The sequence below is a fragment of the Balaenoptera ricei genome, chromosome 2 (genome assembly GCF_028023285.1).
Source record: "Balaenoptera ricei isolate mBalRic1 chromosome 2, mBalRic1.hap2, whole genome shotgun sequence".
NCBI lineage: Eukaryota > Metazoa > Chordata > Mammalia > Artiodactyla > Balaenopteridae > Balaenoptera > Balaenoptera ricei.
The window spans coordinates 113,483,654-113,502,417 of record NC_082640.1 but is presented as its reverse complement, the minus strand read 5'-3'; the positions used below and the strand labels follow the sequence as shown (position 1 = coordinate 113,502,417).

Sequence of the window (18,764 nt, the reverse complement as noted above, 5' to 3'; positions counted from 1 at the left end):
ATGTAAGAGAATCGTGGTACATCCTGATGTGGGCTTAGCGAGGCCGCTGTCTTGCAATTGGTGTCATCTGGATCTCTTTGCTAGCAGCCACCTTCCTTTTGTGTTCGTAGGTATTTCTGGTGGATGTAAGTGGGTGTGTGGGTGAGAAGGTAATGGGGTGACATGGACAGTTGAGGAAAAGGAAGGGCCTGGAGAGAGGTGGAACATGGGAGCTTCTCAACTCCCTGACTGTCCTCTTGTTTCACATCTGTCCATATGACTGGCTGGCACTTCTTGGGTCTTTATGGGATGAAGGTAAAAATCTAAAAAGGCTGAAAGAAAACTCCAAAAGGCCTCGTTTCAAGGTGGTGGGGTAGAGAGAGCACTGGCCTGAAAGTCTTGGGTTTGTTTCCAACTCAGTCACTCACTGTCTGTGTGGCCTTTGGGTCCACCATTTCACCTTTTTTTAAGTCTCAGGATTTTCTCTTTCTTTTTTTTCCACCTTGAACAACTACAACCGTAATAGTGTATTGAATGTTTACTATCAAATCAGGTGCTGTACAATGAAGGGATTTGAATATATCAGGGCCTTTAATTTGGAGTTCGTGGACAAGATTCAGGGGGTCTGTGAACGTGTAAAGCATTTTTCTGGGGAAAGAATTGAAATGTTCATCACATTTCATGGGAAAAAAACACAAAAATTTCAAAACCAGTGGGCTGAATGAGCTCTAATCTCCTCCCAGCCTGACTCCTGGGGTCTTCTCTTCTAGAAGGGATGCGGCTGCACTTGGCAAACAGTTCCCTCCATGCACCTGAGTCTGCTCTAGGGAAAAGCTGGGTATGTGCTGGTTGTGGGCACAGACTTGTGAGGAGCCTGGCAATAGATGTGTCGGCAAATGTGGCAGAAACTGGTCTTCGGTGCCACACAGACTGGATTTAAACTTCACTTTGTCACTTACCAACTAGGTAACTTTAGACACGTTAAGTCTTCCTGAGCCTCAGTTTCCTACCTGTAAAATGGGGATAATACTATACCTTCAATGCTGTTAATTTAGTAAGATGTTTAGAGGAATACTTGGCAAATAGCAAGCATTATTTGTTTGCTCTTACTATTTTTAAATAAATTTATTTATTTTATTTAATTTATTTTTGGCTGCATTGGGTCTTTGTCGCTGCACGCGGGCTTTCTCTAGTTGTGGTGAGTGGGGGCTACTCTTTATTGCGGTGCGCGAGCTTCTCATTGCAGTGGCTTCTCTTGTTGCAGAGCACAGGCTCTAGGTGCGCGAGCTTCAGTAGTTGTGGCGCGTGGGCTCAGTAGTTGTGGCTCACGGGCTCTAGAGCGCAGGCTCAGTAGTTGTGGCGCATGGGCTTAGTTGCTCCGCGGCATGTGGGATCTTCCCGGACCAGTGCTCGAACCCGTGTCCCCTGCATTGGCAGGCGGATTCTTAACCACTGCGCCACCAGGGAAGCCCTGCTCTTACTATTGAAGATGAATATAGATGAGTGTAAGTGAAAACGTTTTGGAGAGATGGTGTGTGTGTGTATTTGCGTTGGGTGTGGGGGGCAGAGTATACAGGAGACTCTACTTGGGTAGTAGGATATGAATTTTCAAACCATTTTGTGTGAAATTTGAATTCATTCTCTTTTTTTCTTTGTATCAGAAGTCCCTTCAACAAACACCTGAAATGTTTGTTCTGTCCTGGCAGAGTAGAACAGGGTAGAACTCCATTTCCCATCACTACCTTGCTCCCAGGATTGGCATGAGTCAGGCCCAGATACTTGCGGCCTGATCCTGGTGTTTGATAGTAATTTTCCTATCCTGGACATCCTCAGACAAGCCCATCGAAGACAGTACTTGGTGAGTTCCATGATTCAGGACCCTATGCCTAGACTGCACCAGAGACCTCATCGGCCCATCCTTGGCTGGGAGCCTGGCATCATCTGCAGCAGGAGCTCTGGAGCCAACTGTCCAGGCACCATGAGCAGAAATGACGTCTGCCCGTGTCTCACAGGTGCCCTGTGAGGTCACCGTTTGGCTTTTGTGACCCTTGGTGGAGTGGGGGAAGCCATCCCTGTGCCTACACTTTGGGGCGTCCCAGAGTGGCTGGAACACTCCCAGCTGGGACGGCTAGAATGGCGCCTCGGCTTCACTTGCTGGCCACAGCCTACTCTGTGAATCCTCTGTCTAAACCACGCTGACAGCCTTCCCTTGGTTCCATTTAGACGTGGAGAGAAAGCATCCTTGTCTTTGATCCTGTCCTCTGTTCCTCTGTATATTCTATGATTGGCCAGCGGCATTTCTTTGTGCAGGACAAATTTTACCAATGATTTCCTGGAAACGATTGGGGGACCCTGTCTCAGTCCATTCTGGGTGCTATAACAAAATAACACAGACTGGGTAGCTTATAAACAACTGACATTTATTTCTCACAGTTCTGGAGGCTGGAAGTGTGAGATCAGGGTGCCAGCATGGTGTGGGAGGGCCCTGTAATGGGTCGGGTCGCAGAATTCTCACTGTATCTCACGTGGTAGGAGGGGCTGGGAGCTCTCCGGGAATCTCTTCTATGAACACTAATTATCTTCATGATGGCTCCACTCTCACAACTTAATTACCTGCCAAAGGCCCCACCTCCTAATACCATCACTTTTAGGGCTTAGGATTTCAACATATGAATTTTGGGGGAGCACAAACGTTCAGACCATAGCAGCCCATCTCTTTCTTTTTCTTGTCAAGAAGTTCTCTTCAGCACTTATGAATCCTTGTAATCTCATTCCAGGGAGGGGTGGGCCTGGAATTAGAAGCTTTGGCCCTTTAGAGATTCAAAGTGAAGAAGACAACAGAGTTAAAAAGGAAACCATGAGAAGAAAATTAGATTTCATACTGAGATATAGTTTAGATACAGTGAAATTCACTCCTTTAAAATATACAGATTAATGGTTTTTTAAAAAAATTAATTAATTAATTAATTATTTTTAGGCTGTGTTGGGTCTTCGTTTCTGTGCGAGGGCTTTCTCTAGTTGTGGCAAGTGGGGGCCACTCTTCATCGCGGTGCACGGGCCTCTCACTATCGCGGCCTCTCTTGTTGCGGAGCACAGGCTCCAGACGCGCAGGCTCAGTAGTTGTGGCTTACGGGCCTAGTTGCTCCACAGCATGTGGGATCTTCCCAGACCAGGGCTCAAACCCATGTCCCCTGCATTAGCAGGCAGATTCTCAACCACTGTGCCACCAGGGAAGCCCCAGATTAATGTATTTTAACAGATGTATATAGTTGTGTTATTACAACCGCAATTAAGATATAGAAGAGTTCCATAACCCCCCAATTTTTCCTCCTCTTTGGAATCAGTTCCCTTTCCCTATCCTCAGCCCCCGGTAACCATTGATCCTATTTCTGTCCCCTTTGCCTTTTCCAGACTATCACACCAATAGAATCATGCAGTATATAGCCTTTAGTGTCTGGCTTATTCCACTTAGCAAATGCTTTTGAGATTAGTCCATGTTGCTGCCTGTATCATTAGTTATTCCTTTTTACTGCTGAGTAGCATTCCATGGTATGGGTATCCCATCGATTTATTTATGTATTCACCAGTTGATGGACATTTGGGTTTTTTCCAGTTTGGGGCTATTTTGAATAAAGTTGCTATGGACATTTGCATACAAGTCTTTGAGTAGACATATGTTTTCATTTCCTTTGGGTAAATATCTAAAAGTGGGATTGCTGGATTGTATGGTAAGTGTATGTTTATCTTTATAAGAGACTGTCAAACTGTTTTCCAAAGTGGTTGTATCATTTTGCTTTCCTACTAGCAATGTAAGAGCTCCTGGGCTTCCCTGGTGGTGCAGTGATTAAGAATCCACCTGCCAATGTAGGAGACACAGGTTTGAGCCCTGGTCCGGGAAGATCCCACATGCTGCGGAGGAACTAAGCCCATGTGCCATAACTACTGAGCCTGTGTGCCCCAACTACTGAAGCCCCTGTGCCTAGAACCCGTGCTCCGCAACAAGAGAAGCCACAGCAATAAGCTCACGCACCACAGCAAAGAGTAGCTCCGGCTCGCTGCAACTAGAGAAAAGCCCGCGTGCAGCAACAAAGACCCAATGCAGCCAAAAATAAATAAAATAAAATAAATCAAAAAAAAAAAAAAAAAAAGAGCTTCAGTCATCCACAGACTCTTTAAGGATCCTTCACATACATATATTCTACTTTTCCTGCCATAATATGTCCTTTGGGGAGGATCCTGTCTCCTGTGAAAGCTTCAGAAAAGGTTTTGTAATCTGTTTCAGTTACAGCGGTTAGCACAACAGACTCCACCATTAGGAGACTCTCCTGTTTAGAAATAAAGACTATCCACTCCCAATCCTCGTTATCTCTGACCGTTATTCATCACTCCTCTGAATTTTCTCCACCCTCTTCATTAGGATGACCAAAATTAAAAACTTTGGCTAGCTAACTAATGATTAGCGTCAAGGAGTTTTATCTTTGATATTAAAGAAAGAGCAAAATGCATTTCTGGGCTTCTCCTACTCATTCTTCAGTTTTTCTTTATCTGTTCTCTCTGAACTTTAATTTTATAAACAAACACATTTCCCTTCAGTTTGACTTTTTGGAAGCGCTTCCTTTCCTTCCGCTCCTCAACAGTGTATCTCTCCATTGTCCCCTGTGTTCTTTGCCTTCGGGATTGGTGGCTGCACCTGCCTGCATGGCTGCTTGCATGGGGACAGCCAGGCCCTGGCTTATTCTTGGCCTTCTGGGATGCAGAGCGTTTTTGCTTCTTTTTCCACCCTCTTAGAAGGGAAAGCGAGAAAATTACACGATGCTCTGACTGCGTGTGTCCAGGAAAGGCCCTGTGAGCATGAAAGCCCTGGGTTTTTATTTTCATTCTATTCCACTTGAATAGAGGCACTCAGCTCTTTTCTAGACTAGAGCTGGCTATTCTGCATAAAACAAAGAAGTTATACATTAGCATGGGGTAACTGGCTTTTCTCAGTAGCTATCTAGCAATGACTAGAGACAATGGTTTAATTATAAGCCGCCCACAGTTAAAAGACTCATAAGCCACACACAATACCTTATCAAAATTTCACCATTCCTTTGGAAAGAGGTTTAAACTGGTTTACGGATCTAATGAAGAGCCTACTTTGTCCTTTCCATTTCCTCGCTGCTCCCAAAGCATCTCAAGCCTACTTTAGCCTCTGGCTTTTGCCAAAGCTGTTCCCACAGCCTGGGGTGCCTTCCCTCCTTTCTTTTGCTTATCTATTATTTACTTCTCTTTCAAAGCTCTTTTCAGGCACTTCCTCCTTTAAGAAGGTTTTTGGGTTTTTTGCATCTTTACAATTTCAGTCCACCGAGCTCCATGAACATTCATTTCTAGTACACATAATTTAACTCAGATTATTCTTCAGTTGTATGAGTTGGTGGTCTTGTCTTTTTTTTGCAGAAATGAGCTATTGGAGAGTAGAGACCACATCTTACTTATTTTTGCATTTTAGCCCCTAACACAGATCCCGGCAGCATAAAATTCTGTTGAACTGACGAGTGATTGAATGTTAGGCATATGGCAGGTACTCAATAAATAATTGTTGAGTGATTGATTAAGGGGCCGTTGTAGGAAATGCTCCGTAACCGCATTCACAGCATCACCGTTTTAATGCTGTTCTGTACTGTCTGCAGAAGTTCAGTTAGAAACTACCTACCCTCATGTCTTCCTCTAGCATTGACTCCTTTCCTCTCCCTCCAGTGAGTTGGATAGCAAAGGGGTAGATGACCTAAACAGTAGAGAATACGGAGGATTAGAAGGAATAAACAGACAACTGGAAAATATTTTTAAAATATTTTATAATCTTGGTTATGAATTGTATTCAGCTCCACAGGTTGGGAATTATATTTCATAATGATTACATGAAAAATACGGGACACGAGCCACAGCTACTGAAGCCCACGTGCCTAGAGCCCGTGCTCCGCAACAAGAGAAGCCACCGCAATAAGTCCGCGCACCACAACGAAGAATAGCCCCTGCTCGCCGCAACTAGAGAAAGCCTGCGCACAGCAACGAAGACCCAATGCAGCCAAAAATAAATAAATAAATAAATAAATTTATTAAAAAAGAAAAGAAAAATGCGGGACAAATACTGACTGAGAGGCATGGTCTTGTTCACATGTAAAACCACTGAGCACAGTGCCTATTTCTAAGGATGGCAGGGCATTTTGAAGTGAGGATCCCATGCAGCCTCTGGAGGAAGGCACTCTTCACCCAAAGAGAAGGTTTCACCCGGAGGTAATCCACAGAGTCAAGATTCAGGATTGTGTTCGGGAGGAGGACCCGGATTAGCACCTCAGTGTGCCTTCTCCATGGCCAATTCTCTCTTTCCCCCTCTCTCCAGCGTTACTCCAAGGCAGACAATTGTGAGCAACACAGGGAGGGAGGAGAGCCGCTCTGCACTCCTTGGGCTCCTACCTCAGCCTCCTAAGGAGCAGCCTTCTGGCAGGGAAAGAGCCTTCCAGACTGAAGAGCTAGCAGGATCTTTACTTGAGATTTTTCTCTCCAAGTTGTTCAGGTGATTAAGGCTCAAGTATAATTTTAAGTCAACTCTGTTCTCCAGGGAACAAGCGAAGAATGATTTCACTCAATTGTTAAAACTTTGTAATGTGATTTGAGAACCATAAGGGACAAGGTAGGTAGTGGCAGATAAATACAGATGAAGGGGGACCTTGTTATCCTATCTGTAGGCAGCAAGAGGATGATGAAATAACAATATTGAATGAATGGATATATGTACAGCATGATGCTCCACCATTCATTAAATATTTACTGAGTACCAACTATATGTTAGACGTAAAACAAGTCCTTGTCTTCAAGAAGCTTACAGTGAAGTGGGGAAGGAAGGATTCATTTCATTCTACTTTATTTTATTTATTTTTGATCAATATTTTAAAATTGAAGGATAGTTGATTTAAATTTCTGCTGTACAGCAAAGTGATTCAGTTTTATATATATATATATATATATATACACATACACATATATATATATATATATATATATATATATATATATATATATACATTCTTTTTAAAAACATTTTTTTCCATTATGGTTTATCATAGGATATTGAATATAGTTCTCTGTGTTATACAGTAGGACCTTGTTGTGTATCCATTCTATATATAAAAGCTTACATCTGCTAAGCCCAACCTCCCAATCCATCCCTCCCCCAACCCCTTTCCCCTTGACAACCATCAGTCTGTCCTCTATGTCCGTGATTCTGTTTCTGTTTCATAGATAGGTTGTTTTTGTCATATTTTAGATTTCACAGGTAAGTGATATCATATGGTATTGTCTTTCTCTTCCTGAGTTACTTCACTTAGTATGATGATCTCTAGTTGCATCCATGTTGCTGCAAATGGCATTATTTCATTCTTTTTTATGGCTGAGTAGTATTCCATTGTATATATGTACCACATCTTCTTTATCCATTCATCTGTCAGTGGACATTTACGTTGTTTCCATGTCCTGGCTGTTGTGAACGGTGCTGCTATGAACATAAAGGTGCATGTATCTTTTTGAATTAGAGTTTTCTCTTGAGTGGGATTGCTGGATTATATGGTAACTCTATTTTTACTTTTCTGAGGAAACTCCATACTATTTTCCACAGTGGCTGTACCAACTTACATTCCCACCAACAGTGTAGGAGGGTTCCCTTTTCTCTACACCCTTTCCAGCATTTGTTATTTGTAGAGTTTTAAACGATGGCCGTTCTGACTGGTGTGAGGCAGTACCTCATTGTAGTTTTGATTTGCATTTCTCTAATAATTAGCAATGTTGAAGATCTTTTCATGTGCCTATTGGTCATCTGTATGTCTTCTTTGGAGAAATGTCTATTTAGGTCTTTGCCCATTTTTTGATTGGGTTTTTTGTTGTTGAGTTGTATGAGCTGTTTGTATATTTTGGAAATTAAACCCTTGTTAGTCACATCGTTTGCAAATATTTTCTCCCATTCTGTAGGTTGTCTTTTCATTTTGTTTATTGTTTCCTTTGCTGTGCAAAAGCTTTTAAGTTTGATTAGGTCCCATTTGTTCATTTTTGTTTTTATTTCTATTGCCTTGGGAGACTGACCTAAGAAAAGATTGGTATGATTTATGTCAGAGGACGTTCTGCCTATGATCTCTGCTAGGAGTTTTATGGTGTCATGTTTTATGTTTAAGTCCTTTTGAGTTTATTTTTGTGTATGGTGAGAGGGAGTGTTCTAGGAAGGATTCATTTTAAATTTGAAGTGTGTCAGTGTAACAAATAGGTGTTGGGGTAGAAAAATTGAGGGCAAGAGGATCTGTGCAAATAGAATGGTCAGGGAAGACTTCTCTGGGGAGTGACATTTATGGTGACACCTGGTGAATGAACTGAGCTCATCACAGTCAAGGCCGGGGGAAAAGCAACTCTCCAGAGGAAAGAACAAGGGCAAAGGCTCCATGTTGGGGAAGAGCTGGTGTATACCAGTACCAGAAGGAGGTCAGTGTGTTTGGAGGATGGTGGAGGAAGGGCAAAGGCAGGAGCTGCTGCTGGACAGCTAGATCTGGGCCAGGCAAGACAACTGCAATCAACTGGGTCTCTCTTAGAAAATCAAATGCTCTTGAAATCACCAAAGGACACTGGGGGTTAAGGTAAGGCGTTTGAGTTTTATTTGAAGATTAAAGGGAAGCTACTAATGAGTTTTACGGAAGTGGCCAGACAAGACAACTGCAATCAACTGGGTCTCTCTTAGAAAATCAAATGCTCTTGAAATCACCAAAGGACACTGGGGGTTAAGGTAAGGCGTTTGAGTTTTATTTGAAGATTAAAGGGAAGCTACTAATGAGTTTTACGGAAGTGACCTGACCCCATTTATGTTTGATAAAGATCACTCTGGCTGCTGTGGGAGGAAGGACTGGAGGTGGGCAAAAGAGGGCTCAGGAGATGGGTGAGGAGACCATCACAAGTCATCCACGACAGATGCTGGAGACCTGAACCAGGTGGGAGCAGTGGAGATGGAGAGAAGAAGTTGATACTAGGATTTGTTTTCAAAAAAAAAATGATAGAGGTTAAATGTATATGTTCCTTTTCAAAAGTGACAGAGGTGCTATAAACTTGAAAGTCTCCGTGAATCACTGAAGGCAGCCCCTATGCCATGTCTTCTCCCACAAAGGGACCAATGGGCACCTTGGAATCAGATTGGGAGTTTCCTTTAGAAAGGGAAATGACCATGGACTCACTAAAGGGCGTTCCTTTCAGAAGACTCCTTCTGAAGTCATCCTCTCTAAAGGAGAGTAGGTGAGTGGCTTCTCCTGGTTCTGTGAGCATGGCAGAGCAGCTCCTGTGGCCTTAGAAAGCCTTCCAATCTCTTTGAAAGGCGATGTTGGAAGTCACTGGTGTGTGTTGAAATGGTGAAAGGCTGAGTGGATACGTGTGTGCACGCACACATGCGCTTGTGTGAGACCAGCCTGTCTGCTATACCCCCTTTCTGTGTAAGGACTGGATTTCAGGGACCCTTTAGGAGAGAAACAGGTAGGCCCAATAACAGATACTAGAATTGATGTCAATACAGAAAATGGGGATTTGCATAATTAACTGAAAAAATAAAAAAATATGACCACATGTAGCCACATATCTCCATGGGTTTGTGGAGCAGTTGATATATTGGTTACAAATAGATAGATGGATGGCTGGATGGCTGAATGAATGAATGAATGAGTTTATTTCACAGCAAGGGAATTTGGAATAGTTTGTTTTGTGGTCTGAACAAAGCTAGATACTATATCTAGCTTACACCACATATCTGTAATTTACCTTCTACTATAGAAGGCCTTAGACCCTTTACATCTGCAATGTGAATATTCTGAGATTCCTAAAATAGTGTAACTCTCAAGTATCTAATGCAATGTTGGAGAAAGATAAAGGGAGAGCGCTAAAGGAAGTAAGTTGGGCACTGAGACCAGAAGTCTGCAGCGTGGTGTAATAATAAAATGGGAAGGAACATTACCATTTATAGTCCCTATTGCTCTATAAAAAGGCAACATCCTAAGAATGTTGTTTGTTGAGCAGCGTGTGGGAATTTAAGACTGGAGAAGCTGGGACAGGGCTAAATTCTCTTTTTAAGAAAGATGTCGGTAGCATCATAATGGGGTAGGTAGGGAGGAACCCAGAGGCAGAGAATGCTGGAACCAGTGGGCAGAGTCATGGAAATATGGAGAGGGCATGAGAAGATTGGAGATGAGAACCAAGACAGCCAATGGAGATTTCTGTCCTGCTGTGATGTGACCCCCCGATTCAGGCTTGGTCCTAGGCAAAGCTGTTAAGTTGGCCAAAGTTGTCTTCCCACCTCTCTTCCTCTCTGAGTCTACATCCCCCCTGGCAGTTCTTTCCCTGCCACATGCTTCCACGCTGTCCTCAAGGTGAGCAGATCTGTACACTGGAAGTGCACTCGACCTGGAACTGGAAGGTCTGGATTCCCGTTCTGACCCTGCCACTCACCAGCAGTGGTGTGATCTTAGGCATGTCCCCTTAACCTCGGAGATTCTCAGCTTCCCCTGTTGAAAAATGGAGATCAAAATATTAGGTACTGCATCTCAAACAACTGTTATGAGGTTCAACTGATACGATGCTTGCTAAGTGCTTTTTAAATATTATAATCTCTCTACTTATTATAAAGGCCTATTGCCCCTCTACCCTCGCCAAATGAACTATACATTACTCAAAATGAAATACCTGCATTTTCCTCTTATCTGTCATCCTCACATCCTTTAGTGTGAAGTCCTCAGCCAGCTTTTGGCAGAATTATATGTAATTCTCAGCAGGTTGTGTGCCATTATTAATTTTGGCTCGAAGTGCTTCTCATGGGGATTTTAATTGTATTTTATTTTAAATTTTTTTATTAAACATTAAATAAATACTTACGTGTATTTATAATCTACACGTAAGATAAAAGGACAACCATAAAATGAACACAGATGTACCTACCACCCAGCTTAAGAAATAGAACACCAACACTGTTGATGGTCTGTGTGTGCCCTCTCCAACTCCATCTTCTTTCCCCACTTGAACTAACTGCAGTCTTGAATTTCTTGAGCTTATCTTTCCCTAGCTTTCCTTTATAGTTTTACTATATGTGTATATGTTCCTAAACAATATATTTTTATCTTTGCACATTTATTTATTTATTTATTTATTTATTTATTTATTTGGGGCTGCATTTGGTCTTCGTTGCTGCACGCAGGTTTTTTCTCTGGTTGCGTCCAGCGGGGGCTACTCTTTGTTGCAGTGCACGGGCTTCTCATTGCGGTGGCTCCCCTTGTTGCAGAGCACGGGTTCTAGGCACACGGGCTTCAGTAGTTGCAGCACATGGGCTCAGTAGTTGTGGCTCGGGGGCTCTAGAGCGCAGGCTCAGTCATTGTGGCGCACGGGCTTAGTTGCTCCACGGCATGTGGGATCTTCCCAGACCAGGGCTCGAACGCGTGTCCCCTGCATTGGCAGGCGTATTCTTAACCACTGAGCCACCAGGGAAGTCCTCTTTGCACATTTTTGAACATTATATAAATGGCATAAAGTTGTGTATATTCTTTTGTTACTGTAATATTATGTTTCCGACAGTCATCCATGTTAAAGTATGTGGTTATCATTCATTCATTTTCACTGCTGTATAGTATTCCACTATGTAACATTGCTTTTTCCATTACTTTGTGGAGAGACATTTGGATTGTTTTCAGTTTCTTCCCCCCAATTTCTAGCAGTGTGGCTATGAATGTTTTTGAACATGTCTCTTGGACACACATGCAAGAGTTTCTCCAGGGCACATGCTAGATTTAGTGGTTTTAGTAGATTGTGGGTTATGCAGATCTTCAACTTCATTAGATAATATGAAATTGTACCAATTTATGATTTCACCAGCAATTTATGAGAAGTGACATCATAATAATAATGTGTCTTGCAATTCATCAATATATTTCTCCTTTTATTATTAAAGTCTTTATTTTTTCTCAGTACAGTTTTATTGTTTTCAGACTTGCATATTCAAGTCTTAAAAATCTTTTGTTAAATTCATCCCTAAGTATTCCATATTTTTTGGTGTTGTTGTAAATGTTTTTTAAAAAAATTCAATTTCTGATTGTTTATTGCTAGCATATAGGTTAGCGTATAGGCTTCTCTATAAGAATATTGTATTCTACAAACTTACTACACTTATTCATTAATTCTGGGAAGATTTTTGGGTAGATTCCTTAGGATTTTCTACATAGATGATTATATCATTTGCAAACAAAGACAATTTTACCTCCTCCCACCCCCCAAACTGTGTGCCCTTTTTTTCTTTTTATTGAGGTACAATTGACAAATAAAATTGTAAGGTATTTAAAGTGTACGATGTGATGATTTGATAGATGTATATATTGTTAAAGGATAACCCCAGAGTTAATTAACATATCCATCACCTTACATAATTACCTTTTTATTTTGGTGAGAACGTTTAAGTTCTACTCACTTAGCAACTTTCAATTATACGGTACAGCATTATCAACTATACCCACCACATTACACATTAGATCCTCATACCTTATTCATCTTATAATTGAAAGTTTGTACCCTTTTACCAACCTCTCCCTATTTTCTCCACCTCAGCCCCTGGCAACCACTTTTCTACTATCTGTTTCTATTAGTTCAACTTTTTTTTGTTGTTGTTACACATATAAGTGATATCGTGCAGTGTTTGTCTTTCTCTGTCTGGCTTTTTTTACTTAGCATAATGCCCTCCAGGTTCATCCATGCTGTCACAAATGTCAGGATTTCCTTCTTTTTTTACAGGATGAATGATATCCCATTATTTATATATACCACATTTTCTTTATTCATTTATCTGTCAATGGACTCTTAGGTTATTTCCATACCTTGGCTGTTGTGAGTAATGCTGCAATGAACATGGGAATACAGATAACTCTTCGAAAAAATGATTCTGTTTCCTTTGGTTGTATATCCAGAAGTGGGATTGCTGGATCTTACGATACTTCTATTTTTAATTTCTTAAGGAATCGCCATACTGTTTTCTATGGTGATAGTACCAGTTACATTCCCACCAAAAGTGCATGAGGGTTTTCTCCTCTCCACAACTTTGCCCACATTCGTGATCTCTTTTCTTTTTAGTAATAGGCATCTTTTTTTTTTTTTTTAATAACGATTGTTTCTTTTTTTTTTTTTTTTTTTTTTAATAGCTACTTTATTTATTTATTTATTTTATTTTTGGCTGTGTTGGGTCTTAGGTTCGTGCGAGGGCTTTCTCCAGTTGCGGCAAGTGGGGGCCACTCTTCATCGCGGTGCGGGGACCGCTCTTCATCGCGGTGCGCGGGCCTTTCACTATCGCAGCCCCTCCCGTTGCGGGGCACAGGCTCCAGACGCGCAGGCTCAGTAGTTGTGGCTCACGGGCCCAGCTGCTCCGTGGCATGTGGGATCTTCCCAGACCAGGGCTCGAACCGGTGTCCCCTGCATTAGCAGGCAGATTCTCAACCACTGCGCCACCAGGGAAGCCCTAATAGGCATCTTAACAGGTGTAAAGTGATATCTCATTGTGGTTTTGATTTGCATTTCCCTGAGGTTTAATGATGTGAATCACCTTTTCATTTGCCTGTTGGCCATTTGTATGTCTTCTTTGGAAAAATGTCTGTTTGGGCTCTTTGCCCATTTTTAAATTGGGTTGTTTATTTTTTTGCTATTGAGTTTATGTGTTCTTTGTATATTTTGGATATTAACCCCTTATCAGATATATGGCTTGCAAATACTTTCTCCCATTCCATAGGTTGACTTTTCACTTTGTTGATGGTTTCATTTGCTATGCAGACACTTTTTAGTTTGATGTAGTCTCACTTGTTTATTTTGCTTTTGTTGCCTTTACTTTTGGTGTTATATCCAAAAATCATGGCCAAGACCAGTGTCAAGGATCTTACTCCTTATGTTCTCTTCTAGGAGTTTTAAGGACTCAGGTCTATGTTCAATCCATTTTGAGTTGATTTTTTGTGAGTAGTATAAGATAGGGGTCCAGTTTCAGTCTTTGGCATGTGGATATCCAGTTTTCTCAACACCTGTTGAAGACACTATCCTTTACCCATTGTATATTCTTGGCTTCTTTGTTAAAAATTAATTGACCATATATGCATAAGTTTATTTCTGGGCTCTCTGTTCTGTTACACTGAGTTTTTAGGCCAATACCATATTGTTTTGATTACTATAGCTTTGTAATATAGTTTGAAATCAGGAAATGTGATGTCTCCAGCTTTGTTGTTCTTTCTCAAGATTGCTGTGGCTATTCAGGGTCTTTTGTGGGTCCATACAAATTTTAGGATTGTTTTGATAAGGATTGCATTAAATTTGTAGATTGCTTTGGGTAGTATGGACATTTTAACAATATTAATTCTTCTAATCCATGAACACAGGATATCTTTCCATGTATTTGTGTCCCCTTCAATTTCTTTCATTAATGTCTTATAGTTTTCAATGTACAGATCTTTTACCTCCCTGGTAAAATATATTCCTAAGTATTTTATTATTTTTGATACTATTGTAAATAGGATTGTTGTCTCAATTTCTCTTTCTGATAGTTTGTTATTAGTGTATAGAAATGCAACCCATTTTTGTGTGGTGATTTTGCATTGTGCAACTTTACTGAATTCGTTTATTAGTTCTAACAGTTTTTTAGAGGAGTCTTTAGGGTTTTCTATATATAATATGTCATCAGCAAATAAAGACAACCTTACTTCTTCCTTTGCAATTTGGAGTCTTTTTATTTCTTTTTCTTGCCTAATTTCTCTGGCTAGGATTTTCAGTACTATGTTGAAAGAGTACTATAAAAGTGGAAAGAGTGGGCATCCTTGCCTTGTTCCTAATCTTAGAGGAAAAGCTTTCACCGTTGAGTAAAATGTTAGCTGTGGGTTTGTCATATATGGCCCTTATTATGCAGAGGTAGGTTCCCTTTATATCAGCTGAACAGACCAATTACTAGTAAGGAGATTGAATCAGTAATCAACCCCCCCAGAAAAAAAAGGAAAAAAGAAAGAAAATCCAGGACTAGATGGCTTCACTGGTAAATTCTACCAGACATAAAGAAGAATTAATACCAGTCCTTCTTAAACTCTTGCAAAAAAGTAAAGAGGGGAAAATACTGCCAAACTCATTTTGTAAGGCTAGTATGACCCTGATACCAAAGCCAGACAAGGACACTACAAGAAAAAAAGTTATACCTAATATCCCTGATGAACACACATGCAAAAATCTTCAAAAAAGTTTAGCAGGGGCTTCCCTGGTGGCGCAGTGGTTGAGAATCTGCCTGCCAATGCAGGGCACACGGGTTCGAGCCCTGGTCTGGGAAGATCCCACATGCCACGGAGCAACTAAGCCCGTGAGCCACAACTACTGAGCCTGTGCGTCTGGAGCCTGTGCTCCGCAACAGGAGAGGCCGCGACAGTGAGAGGCCCATGCACCGTGATGAAGAGTGGCCCTCGTTTGCCGCAACTGGAGAAAGCCCTCGCACAGAAACAAAGACCCAACACAGCCAAAAAAATAAATAAATAAATAAATTTATTAAAAAAAAAAAAGAATCTACCTAACTTAAAAAAAAAAAAAAGTTTTAGCAAACTGCATTTAACAGTACAGTAAAAGGATCATACACCATGATCAAGTGAATTTATTCCATGGATGCAAGATGGTTCAACATCCACAAATCAAGAAATGTGATACACCACATTAACAAAATGAAGGATAAAAATCAAATGATCGGGACTTCCCTGGTGGTCCAACAGTTAAGACTCTGCGCTCCCAATGCAGGGGGCCGGGGTTCGATCCCTGGTCAGGGAACTAGATCCCACGTGCCGCAACTAAAGATCCTGCATGCCGCAACGAAAATCCTGCACACTGCAATGAAGATCCCACGTGCCGCAACTAAGACCCAGCGCAGCCAAATAAATAAATAAATAAATAAATAAATAAATAATTTTAAAAATCACATGACCATCTCAATAGATGCAGGAAAAAGCAGTTGACAAAATTCAGCATCCTTTCATGATAAGTCTGCATGCCTTTTATTTCTTCCTCTTACCTATTGCATTGGCTGGGATCCTATAGTACAATGTTGAGTAGAAGTTGTAAAGTTCTTGTTCCTAATCTTAGGGGAAAGTATTCAGTCTTTCACCATTTAGTACTTTACTGTAGGTTTTTCATAAGTATCCTTTATCAGCTAGAGGAAATTCTCTTCTATCTTAGTTTGCTAAGATATCTCTTCTATCTTAGTTTGCTATCCAGTTTTCTTTTTTTAATCATGAATGGGGGTTGACTTTTGTTAAATGCTTTTTCTGCATCTATTGAGATGATCATATGGTTTTTCTCCTTTATCTGTTAGTATAGTGAATTACATATGATTGACTTTTGGTTGTTGAACCAATCTTGTAATTGTGGGATAACCTCCACTTGGTCAAGGATGTATTACCTTTTTGCTATGTTGTTGGAAATAGTTTGCTAAAGTTTTTTTAAGAATTTTAAAATCTATGTTCTGAGGAATATTTGTAACTTCTTTCTTGTTAATATGTTTGTCTGATTTTGGTCAGGATAATGCTGGCTTCATAGGTTAATTTGGGAAGTGTTTCTTCCTCTTCTGTTTTCTGAGAGTTTTATAGCATTGGTATTATCTCTTTTTAAAGTAATTAGTAGAGTTAACCATGAGGAAATCTGGGCCTGCACTTTTCTTTTTGTGGAAGTTTTTAACTACAAATGCAATTTCTTTAAAAGATATAGGACTGCTAGAGTTATCTATTTTATTTTGGGTAAGCTTTGGTAGCTTGTGTCTTTCAAGAAATTTATCCATTTCATCTAAGTTGTCAAAAACATTAACATAAGTTGTTCATAATGTTCCAGTATTACTTTTTAATGCCTATAGAATTCATAGTAGTGTCCACTTTCTTATTCCCCTTATTGGTAATTTGTGTCTTCTCTCCTTTTTCCCCTACTTTCTCCCAACCTCAAGTCCAGCAGAGAGACTCTTCCACCAGTTCCCACAAGTATCTCAGAATTGAGACTTGTTTGGTTTCACTGGCCTGATTTTAGTGATATGGCCATTCCTGAGACAATAACCATGGTCATGCTCTGACTGGTTAGGGATGAAGTCACCACCACCCCAGCTACATGAACTGAGAGGGGGAAGGGCCTTACTGAGAAAGATCAGGGACCTACTACTTTAAGAATGGGAAATGGATGCAGGCAGATAGAAAGTACATATGGCCATTACAGCATTTATGGTTTTTTTCCTAATATAAGGAAGTCTAAAACTTTTACATAGCCAAATTTGTAAACTTATTTTTATATTTCTTCCATCAAAAAAGCTCCCTACATGTCTTTAATAAAATAATTTTTACCTAAATTTTCTTTTTCGTGGTTTATATCTATCTACTTAATTCATCCTGAATTTATTTCAGTTTAAGAGATGAGGTGAGGCTCTAACAACTTTTTCTTCAAGGTCCTAGGTAATCTCTTCATTTACCTTCATTTATTCAGCTTATTCCTTCAGTAAAATATAGTACCTGACACTTAACATGGTTCTTAACTTTGTACCAAGCCCTGTGCTAAGCATTCTAACATATACTAATACATTGATATTTATAAGGTTTCTATGCGATAGATACTATTATTATCTCCATGTATATCTGAGATACTAAGAAATATTGCTTACTCAAGATCAAATGGCTAATAGGTAGCTGAGATCTGAACCTAGGTTTCTAGTAGCTCTTCTCAGTCTTTGTGCTATACTGCTTCTAAAACTCGTTGATGTCCACAACATGCCTTGCAGCTACTACCTTTGCAGCTAGTAGGCTTCTGCTGTACCCGTGCATATTATTGTTCCTACCAGTTGGCTTGTACCAAGAATCAGTTGTTTGTTTCTAAACCTTGATGTAATAGTTGGACTTGTTCCTGTACTGACATTTTAACTAAATAAAGATAAGCCAATGAAATACGAGTATAAAAACAAAGCTAGTTCTATGGAAATGAAGTCAGTTCCTTTCAATAGATTCCATATTGGAATCCATTGAAAAAAAATTGACTATTGAAAAAAAAAATTGTTGACTGAGGTGTGGGCAAGGAATGTGAAGACTGGAAAAAGACAAACAAAAAGCGAAAATTCTGGAATTCTGCTCACAGATAGTTTCTTAAGCATCTTTACAATTTTTGTGCTGCTGAAACCAATCTTGAAATTTCATATTATGAATGTGGTTTAAACAAGAAAGACTACAACAGTCATTGTATTCATTCTCAAAGAAAAGGATATTTATAGACTAGTGAGTACATATGTGTTTCTAGGTTTTAATTTCAAATAAATATTTAAGGCATGTATCACATTCAAATTGATATTCTGCTCTAACCTTTCCCCCACCCAAATAACCAACTACGTACTAGACCCCAAGCTTTTTTAAAGGAAGTCTTCTAATGTGGTTAGCCAGTAGTCTTGGCATCATTTATTGACTTGACCTTCTTTACTGATTAGAAAGTCTACCTTAATCATCTATTAGATCTTTATGTCTACTCTGCATTATCTTTCTAGAGTATCCAATTCCACTGTTGTATTTGTTTGTTCTTAAGCTAGTGTTTTAATACCTGATCCTTTCTTTGTTCAACATTTCTTGGCAATTCTACCTCATTAATTTTTCTGTATATATAATATTTCTGAAGCCTATCATGAATATATTCTTACTGAGAATATTTTTTATCAATTTTGAAATATTCTAGTGAAGAAGGTA

At 40.1% G+C, this 18,764-nt stretch overlaps 1 long non-coding RNA gene across 2 annotated transcripts in view; it reads left to right on the top strand.

The window, feature by feature from the left end:
* LOC132359576 (uncharacterized) overlaps window positions 1–18,764 on the top strand; it is a 100,321-nt gene that overhangs the window by 33,597 nt on the left and 47,960 nt on the right. The window lies entirely within an intron of this gene.